A 10,137-nucleotide genomic window follows, 5' to 3' on the forward strand; every position below is an offset into this window, starting at 1 on the left:
GAAATCGACCTCTCGGGGATCGATTTATCGCGTCCCGTTGGGACGCGACAATCGATCCCCAAATCGGCGCTCTAACTCCACCAGTGGAAGTGGGAGTAAGCGCCGCCGACAGAAAGCCGCAGAAGTCGATTTTGCCGCCGTCCTCACAGCGGGGTAAGTCGGCTGCGATACGTCGAATTCAGCTACGCTATTCACGTAGCTGAATTTGCGTATCTTAAATCGACTCCCCCCTGTAGTGTAGATGTACCCTTAGAGTCAGAAAGATTTCCTAATATCCAATCTAAATCTCCCTTGCTACAAATTAAGCCCATTACTTCTTGTCCTACCTTCCGAGAACAACTGATCTCAAACCAGTTCTCCAAGAGGTTAGAGCTGGGGGAAAAAACAGAGCAAGCATCTTAGCAGGGAAGGCATTCTGAGCCCCCACCCCATGCTGGAGACATTCGTTGTTTAATGAGGTCGTAGGCAGCAGAGGGGACAGGAGACAAAAGCAGGTTTATAAAAGGCCGGTAGTTAGCTATGAAAAGACACAATGGCTGGCTTTTCCTCCTCCACCAAGATGGAAACCCTCAAGGGGAGGTGTGAGGAATCTGTGTGGCATCCATCCTGGTCTACACAAGGAAGTTGCATGGCCTTAACTAAACCCCTATCATTACAGCGGTACAAACCCCAGTGCGGATGCAGCTATGTTGGTATAGAGAGGTTTACACCAGTGTAGCTGCTTCCCCAAGTGCAAAGGGGCCTTCTACCACTGCAACTGTGTCCACGTTAGGAGTTGCGCTAATTATTTTTTTTTTAAAACCAGAAGTCATACCCCGAACCAAAAGTGACACCAGTACAAAAACTGGTGTTTAGACCAGGCCCGTCTCGGGTTGGTGTTTAATACAGAGTGTACCCACCTGTTGTCTCTTCTTATACTTGCTCTTTGGGGCAGACACAGTCTTTGTTCTGTGTCTGTACAGCGCCTAGCACGCTGCGGTCCTGGTCTGTGACTGAGGCTCCTAGGTGTTACCACAAATAACTACAACACGTACACACCTCTTATGTTTGTACAGCCCCCAGCACAGTGGCGGGGTCTCTCACATGCTACTGTAATACACAATAGACTAGGACATGGTGGATTCCACTTATAAAGGGAAGGTCTCTCCCCCTGACACACACACCACAACTAGTGCCTCCAGGCTGTTCTAGTTACTGCTCAGTAAGGGACTGTTACAAGTAGTGGCTGGAGCGGACGCAGGGTGGAGGAGGAAGGGCCTTTCCTGAAAGCATCTACTGCCTTCTCCAGCGTTCAGCAAAGGACCTTGGCATCTGGAGAAGGATCACACCAAAGGGTGCCCCGTGCGGTCGGTCTGGCTAGGGCAGATGCAGCCTGCCCATGCCGCGGGGTTCTCCATCCAAGTCTCAGGAGTTGCCAGCCGTGTTGTGGCACAAGGCTGGAGTCGACACTCTTACCGTCTTGTCTGTACCGCCAAAGGACTCACCTGGAGACCAGTGACATCACCCCAGCGAGCCCGGATGCAAAGGCCTGGTCTGTGGCTTCTCCTCTAAGCAGAGGCTGGAGGGGGGCACAAATCTATGCTAATCTGGTGAAAGGTCAGCCCCAACCCCCAGAATCCCCACAACCCCTCCCTGCTGCAAAGCAAACAGCAGGATCAACTGGCTTTTAAGATACTTCCTAGAAAGTCTGATCCAGACCCAGGGCCCCCAAGAGCGAACAAGATGCTGGGTCTAGGGAGCAGCATCGAGAACGCCGCAGTTCGTTAGCCCAGGTGGACAGGAATCCTGTTTAAACACTATTGGTATCTCAGTGGCACCTGGAGGCTTACACTCGGCTCAGGGCCCTGCTGCGCTCGATGCGGTATAGACACATAAGAGACAGCGCCTGTCCTAAGGGACTTACAGTGTAAACAGACAGACAAGGTGGGAGGGAAAACAGAGTCACTGACAGGTGAAGTGACTTGTGCAGGGTGACACAACAGGGCTGGGAATGGAACCCAGGTGTCCTGAGTCTCAGGACGGTGCTCTATCCACTAGCCCATGCTGCCACTAAACACAGATTCTCTTATCTATATGAGCCAGGCTTTCCTGCCTGCCATGCCATAAAACAAGGTCCCAGCTGGACTGTGGCTGGGACATTAATTGTGTCCACGTACCCAGATTTCTTGCACCTTCCTATGAAGCACCAGTGCTGTCAGAATATTGGTCCAGCCCCATATGTCAGCTCCTGTGTTCCTAATTATACAGCAGAGGTGGGGAAGGGGTTGCTCCCATATGGTCTGACAAGCACAGTTCTCAGAATAGAAGATTCCCATGCACACCAAATCAGGAAGCCAGGCGAGACCCCTGGTTTCAAAACCCAGTTCTAGGCAGAGCTCAAAGTACAAGTCCAGCAAGGAGGGACCGGCTCACCCAGCACTTATCCGCCGACAGCTGCAAACATGGTTCTGTCTCGCAGTGCACGTGGGCCTGAACAGTCTTAACTTTGTCCTCACATTGCCCTGCTAAAGCCAGACGCTGCAGCGCCAATGGAACACAACCTGGATGTCGCTTTCTCCCTTCCATGCTGCAAGGGGAGAAAGCATTTCAAAGGCATGAGGTGGGGACTGCTTTATATAACCAGGTCCCATAACCTCACAGCTGTTGTGGCCGAGAAAACAAGCTAGCCCACTGGGGGCCTTAACCAGGAATATTTTGGGCCCCCTTTCCCACCCCTTAAAAATACTAATTGCATTATTTCCACAAACCAGATATTTTCTCACACACACACACACACACACACACACACACACACACACACACACACACACGTTAAAAAGTCCACATTAAATAAGATGCATGGTATTTTGGGGGTAACACTAAATCAGGGCCCCAAAAAAATTGCTTGGTCTGCTTATGCCTCATGCCACCACAGGAAACATGTTAGATTTCGTAGCAGTCCCGTGCAATGAGGGACATCCTCAAACCCTGACCACAGCAGGTGTACACAGGACGGCTCAAACACCAGCAGCACTGGCCCATACTAGGGCTCCCACCATGGTCTGGAGGACAGGGCAATGGAAACAGGAGTGAGGAGAACAGAATTCTTATTCCCATCTCTGCCACTGACCCGCTGGGTCACCTTGGGCAAGTCACTTCGTCTGTTACTGCTCCTGCATTTTATCATAAGCGCTTAGAGCGGGGACTGTTATCTGTTTGTGCAGCACCTGGCCCAATGGGGCCCCCCCCGATCTTAGCCCAGGCCTCTAGGTACCACTGCAACATAAATAACAACAGCAGTTACCAATGGGGGAGGGAGGGGGGGGCGTGATCGCAACGGCGGGAAAGGCACAAACAAGGCTGAGAAGTCTGCTCATTCCTCCGCCCTCTCCGTTTACAAGAAAAGGGTGGTGAGCTCCATTCATAGAGAGACAGATCACAACTGGAACACGAGTCATTACAGTAACCATGAGCTTGTAAGTCACACTTCTCTGGTGGTTGGCTCTCTTCTTTTGCTATGAGTTGCCAACTTTGATCAATGCACGGATCAAAAACCAGAGCAACTAGAAGTCTCTTTTGTACGATTAGCTTAATTTCACCCAGCACCTTCTGGCAATACAAAGGATCTTGTAGTAAGAAGTTGCTCATTGAGGGACTGAGGGTGGGAGGGAAATCCATTGCCTTCTAATAAAGCTAAAGCAGAGGTGTACTGTATTCTTTGGGGGTGGGAAGGTATTTTGGGGGGCCTACATCAAGTGATCTCTTGTACGGGTTTCTACTATATTCCCATGCAATTGTACCCTGGGCAAAATGAATTTCTAACCACGCTTATGAAAGCGGGCAAGGGGGCTTGGGAAGCCAGTGTGGAAATTTGTTCTTGTGGATTGGACAAACGTACCCAGTGAAAAACTGCTTTCCAAAGAGGCCCTCCCACCTATGCAATGGGTAGAGGCGCAGGTCTCGAGACAATTCACACACACACACACACACACACACACACTTTTCATCCCTGGCTGCGGTGCATCAAGTGAAAGGGGTGTTGCCACGGGCTACCTGCCATTTGACCTCCATGGATCATTTTCTTAATGGAAATGGACGTAGCGTCAAAATAAATATTTTCTACGTAAGGGGTTCCCTCCTGAACCCCCAGCCAGAACAGAGCCATTTAGTGGATCCTGAAAGCCACATCAGAATGTAAGGGAGAAGGGGCCTTGAATTCAATGAGAGTCAGAGGCAAAGGCCTGGTGATATCTGTGGAAGCCAATTAAAACCACACCCTATGCAAGGCAGTGTTGTCTAGTGGATAGGGATTCCAGAGATTAGCCGCTGACCTACTGTGTGACTTTGGGTAAGCCACTTCCCCTCCCACCCGTTAGCCGTCATGTCCCTTTAGACTGCAAGTGCTTCAGAGACGATCTTAGGACATGCCTGTACAGCACCTGACACACTGGGGCCTGGATCTCGGGCATTGCTGGACTCATTTTAAAAATAGTTTCAGAAGTCTGATGTGCTAGAAGCAAGCACGTTGGCACTTCAGCTGCTAACCCCACTGACTTCCCACGAGAGCAGGTGCTCAAAAGAAAAAAAAAAAAATGGTGTCAGTTGAATTCAGCTAAAAATAAGCCATAACAGGCAGTTAGGGTTTTGCAAGTCGATGGACAGCTCTGTTGTGTCACGCTGCCTAGCCACATAGCACATGCACAGACACGGCGTAATGACCTGGAGTGGACAACTGGTTTCAGTTTACCTTGAATCCATTTAAGGAACAATCAGAAGATCAACAACGCTGGGGGGGGGGGGGAAGGGGAGGGGTTTTCTTGCAAGTATACTGCCGTGGTTTAAAAATTACATCAGGGGAGGAAAAAAAAGAAATCAAAAGCCAGAACAGGGGGGGAAATCTGCCTTGATCTCCCTCTCATGGAGCAAGACACCCTGCATCAGGCCATGGGGAAAATGGGACGGCTGTCTGGCTTTAAAGAGACACTGCAGATCCTCCTTTAGCATAGACAGGTTGCTTTGCCTTTTTGTTTTTAAATGTATTTTTTTTGCCCACTGTGTCCGTTCCCCTCCCCTTTCGGTCTTCCCACACATTAAAGCAAGAGAAGCCATTTCCTCCCTCCCAGAATTTGTTTGTTGCTATGGCACGGTTGAGTGAGCTGCAGGAGAGAACAGAGAACTCCATCGATAGCCCACATTGATCACGTTGGTGAGTGTTAGAAAGTGGCTTTTGGTCTTGCCTGTACCGATGTCACCCGCCTAAGGTGTCCAAATACCCGAGAGTCAGGCCCCGCAAAAATCATGGGATTTACACCTACATAAGGGTTGGGGCCTTCTGATTTTTTTTAGCCTTTAGAATTCATGTTTTCAATCTTGTCAGTGCAACCATGAGGGCTAGAAACTTAAAAAAAAGAAAGAAATCTGAGATTCGCACATAGTCTCGGAACTGAAGCTCTAAGAGAAAGAGCAACACATGCACACCCTGACACCAAACAAGGGAGTGTGGTGTTTGTCCTGTGTCTATTGTCATCATTGGCACCAGTGCAGAATACTACCATCCCGATGGTGTCAGAAATCAACCCACCCACACACACACCAGCGACAGGAGGCAGTGGGGAAGTAGCCCAGGGATCTCCAAAAAAAAAAAAAAAAAAAAAAAAAAAAAAAAAATACAATTCGAACAATTAAAGCCATTTGTATTGTTGTGGTGCCTCAAGGCACAGTCATGGACCAGAAACCATGGAACGAATGGAAATGCAGAATGAAAGATGGCCCCAGGGCCTACTTAAATTGTAACCCCACCGTCTTGAATGGATATTATCCCCATTTCACAGATACAAAAACTGAGGCCCAGAGAGAAGTGACTTCCCTAGGATCACACAGCAAATGACTATCAGTGACTCTTAGAGCCCTGCCCTAGCCACTAAACTGTATTCCCTTTCGTTCCAAGTTCTGAAGGGTGCATGTACTGTCAGTTTGTTCATTAGATACACACACAATTACAAAACGTTGGAAAGCATCCTTTTGAATGCTAAAGTTTTGTTGTTGAAGATACAAGGGGAAATAAATATCTGTCAGAACAGATTTTAAACAAGCTCCTTAGACCGTTAGCTTGTAGTTAAAATAATTTGAGTTCGGGGAAAACTGCACCCGCTCAATTTTTGGTGAAAGAAAAATTGCTACGAGCTGTAAGAACAGCCAAACCACAGAAATTAGGAATATGAATCAAAGATGCTGGTATAACCTTAAATATAAACTATTTCTACTAGATCACAGCAACTTTTTAAATGGCACCTTGTCCCCCAGGGCCCCAAGCCACTTTACAAACTAAAATACAGAACGTATCATTACGTCTATCAGTGTAGGGCAGCCACCCCTGGAGCAGCTCGAAGCAGCTTTCTAACTACACACAGCAACTCTAAGCTACAGTCGAGGACAGGAAAAGACGACAAACACCATGGTCATTTGAATTGCTAGAGCCTCCAGGTCAGTAAGTTATTTATATTACAGTAACAACCAAGGGCCTTAATTGGGAATCAGGGCCCCGTTGTGCTAGGCACTGCCAAAACAAATCTTAAAGAGAATGTGCCTGTCAATAAATTCCATTTAATATTCCCACCAGCTGCCCTGATTAGAAGTTTGTGGTCTCATTAACAGGACGGACTAATATTAGCCACGAAGCAGCACGGTAACAACTCTGCAATCCTGACACACAATCGCTTTCCTGCGTCAGACCTCTGCCTCTCAAGAAGCAACCTCCAGCAAAGGTTTTGAGTTTGCAGAGGACAAGTCGAGACCAAGCACAGGACGGAGATGCGGTGGGGGGCGACCATAAAGCTGGGGAGCAAAGGATTTGGCAGTTGCGGGATGTTGAAAGCGAGCCTGGCTTATTCCATGCGTGGCTCCAGACAGCGCAACTTGTTCTTCAGTTTCATGAACCCTAAATTCTCCCATTTCTTTTTGGATTGCGATATTGACCCCATTGTTTTAATAAGATGGATCTTAGTGAGGCAAACTGACAGGCAACGCAGGCGAACACTGGAGACGCCAGAGACTGCAGAAACCTGCGTTCTATTCCCAGATCTGTCACAGACCTGCTGCCTGACCTCAGACAAGTCTCAGCTTCCCCTCCAATACTGTCTTGTCCATTTAAATCAAGCTCTTCAGGGCAGGGATGGGTCCTCATTATATATACACACACACACAGAGACATACACAGCTCCTAGCACAATAGGTCTCTAGGTGCTACTGTAATAACTAATTAACAGCAATAAGTCATTTAGATTCCAGCAAGCACAGGGTTTTTAATTTTTTTTTTTTGACAGACACCTGGCCTAAATGGAGATGGAGGGATGGGGAAAAAAGTTGTTATATGACAGGCTTAAATACGCTCCCTTACCACCCCCATTTTCATACAAGTCAAGCTGTCCCAAGCTTTTATATTTTGGAGGGTAGGTGGACCTCAGACATCAGTCACTCCGCTTGAAAACCACACGCAACAATTTACACAACTGGAAATGGCGTGGAGGCAGAATAGAGACACACACATACACACACACCAGCAATCAGGGAGGGGGGTTACATTTAAAGAGCCAGGAGTAACAAAAGTTAAATTCAGACATAGCAAGAAACAAGGCAAACAAAAAGACTGATCTAAAAAGCCCAGAGTTTTGTAAACCAAAAAGAAAAGAAAAAAAAATTTAAAGGCAATTCTCAGGGCTTCCTTAGAGAATTTCTAGCGGCAGCATTCGTATCCATCCCCCTCCCTCCCCTTTTTCTCCCACCCCAATATAGATTTGTATTTGCAAGTCAGCCCAGTAGAATCAATAGACCCTGAACCCCAACCATGTAAGCAATCTGGGTGGTGGTGGGGGGAAATAATCACACAATCGACGTGGTCAGTTTTACTGGGTTCTTTCTTTAAACTGCTAAATGAGGAGGGTTCCTCTAAAAACCAAATACACCGGGAGGGAGAGGATTGGGGGGGGTGGGGGGGAATCAGCCCAAGCAAAACTCAGGATTTGAATGGGGAATAGCCTGTGTGTGCCTGGAACTATCCAGGGCCTCTCTAGCTGCCGGGGGACCGGCGGGGGAGGGTGTTTGAAGTGCTTTGCCATGCACGGAAAAAGGTCAGTGTCCAACTCTTGCGGCTGCTGCGAGAGAGGGGAAAAAAATGGAGCCTTTTGCAAAGACAGAGACAAGCCCTTTACAAATAAACCAGGCGGAGAGTTTGCACGTAGCCCTCCCCGGGTGCAGATCCCCTCTCCCCCGGGGAAAGGCTCCACTGCTTTTAACAGCGTCTCTGCTTTGGGGTGGGGGAGAAGCCCTCCCCCCCCAAAAAAGGGGGTCCGATCTGCTATTTGCCAAGAGGATTTCCTCCCAGAAACAAACACAAAAATTTGATCTTTGAATTCCAGACCCCCCCCCACACACAAACAGGCTAGATTTCTTTGGAAGTTACACCTAATTTAAAGGGGGCAGAAAAGGGGGTGGTGTGTGTGTCTGGGGGGGAAGTCGATAAAAGTTGCAGCCAGGCTCAGCTGCAGGAAAGCCCCCCCCCCCCCCCGGGCGCCCCCCATTCATCCTGCAACTTTGTTTAGCCGGGACCCCACTCCGCGCCCCCTCTCCCCCTTGTGCTAATGCAAAAACTAAAAGCCAGCGCAAACCTTCCCCTCTTCCCAGCGATTGGGGTTTCAGCCGGCAGGCTGGCCCTATGGCTTTGAACCCACTTTGCAGGGCAGAAGAAAGGCGATTTGCTTACCCAGGGCTGGCTCTCTGCTGGGGAGCTTCGGGGCAGCCCGCGAGACCCCCGGCAGCTGGTTCACCTTGCTGCCGAGTAACTTGGACGCTCCTGGTTTCTTTTTCTTTTTTCGGTATCTCTCTTTTAATTGTGTTTGTTTTAATGCACCCCTATCTGGCCTGATTGGTAAATTTCTCATTTCAGGCAATGCAAGCCCTGGCCCTTTCCCCTCCCCCTTCTGCCTAAGGCGTGCTCATGGCTGGATGTAGACAAATCATTGGGTGACAAATAGCGATCAGATGCAAATTCCTAACCTCTGAATCAGAGACCTGCCATAAGAAGTGGGCTGCCCGGCCAGGGACCATCTCCCATTTCCCCAGCTGCTCCCGAAAACGCGCAGAGGTTAGGGGCGGCCCAGATGATGGGAGATTTAAAATCCCAGAAGCCCCTTTTGAGCCGCATGGCCATCCCATTACCTGGTGGGGGTTGTGGGTTTTTTTATAATTTCTTATCTTTGCAGGCACGATCCTTGTTCTAAGTGGCTGGTGTTATTTTGGTGTAAGCTGTGGAACTGTAGATTATTATGTTTTTTTTTAATGACATCCTTGCAAAATGCAAAATGAAGAGCTTGACCCTTCAACCACCACTCAAGCCCCTTTAAAGGGGATGCGGAGGGGAGCTGTGTCCACGAATACTAGTTATTTGCCTAAACGTTTGCAGAATTAGGGTTGTAAAACTCTGAAAGGCTGTTCAAACCCATGCAGCGCTCCACTGACTTCAGTGCAGGTCTATGCCTCAGTTTCCCCATCTGGAAAATGGAGGCGGAAAGATACAAAGTGCTTTGAGAGTCTTCTTTTGAGTAGTTTGAAGTTTCCCATAAAGATTATCCCCCAAAGCAACAGAAATCATCCCCTAGACTCCTGACTCTGCATTTGTTTAGAAAATAAATACCTGTTTCTATTCTGGTCGATGGGGTTGGCTTTGCTGTCCACAGGCACAAACCTATATAGACGTGGCCCCTTTAAATTAAAAAAAAAAAGGGGTTGACGCGTAACTGCCTTTAGGTTGGTGGTGTTGCACATTAGGAAGCGTCTCAAAAGAGCCCGGAAGGTAGAATTTAAAGGGGCACTGTCCATTTGATGTTTTGTTTTTGCAAATACTCAGAGCACGTGTGTAATACCTTTACTCGCAGGAGTAGTTCCATGTACTGCAATGGGGGGCTACTCACATTACCCACCTGTGCTTAAATCTTTGCAGAATCAGACCCTAACTCTTTTCTTTTTTAAATCTAGCTCTGGGCTGATCATTCTCTCAATAGTATGTCCTGGATTCGATTAGTTTTCGTGAAGGTTTTAGCGTCTTTGAAGATATTCACAAGGATGTTTCAGTAAAGGAAAAACTGAATAAATCTTAACGTTGAC

At 48.2% G+C, this 10,137-nt stretch overlaps 1 protein-coding gene across 1 annotated transcript in view; it reads right to left on the reverse strand.

Annotated features, from left to right (window-relative positions):
• The window catches only part of ARID3A (AT-rich interaction domain 3A), an 87,171-nt gene extending 78,138 nt beyond the window's left edge, over positions 1–9,033 (reverse strand). Inside the window, exon 1 of the mRNA XM_034755178.1 lies at positions 8,738–9,033. The gene's annotated coding sequence lies outside the window, so the exon portion shown is untranslated. The remainder of the gene's footprint in view (positions 1–8,737) is intronic.
• Positions 9,034–10,137: the final 1,104 nt, after the last annotated feature.

Source organism: Trachemys scripta, chromosome 22 (genome assembly GCF_013100865.1).
Source record: "Trachemys scripta elegans isolate TJP31775 chromosome 22, CAS_Tse_1.0, whole genome shotgun sequence".
Classification (NCBI taxonomy): domain Eukaryota; kingdom Metazoa; phylum Chordata; order Testudines; family Emydidae; genus Trachemys; species Trachemys scripta.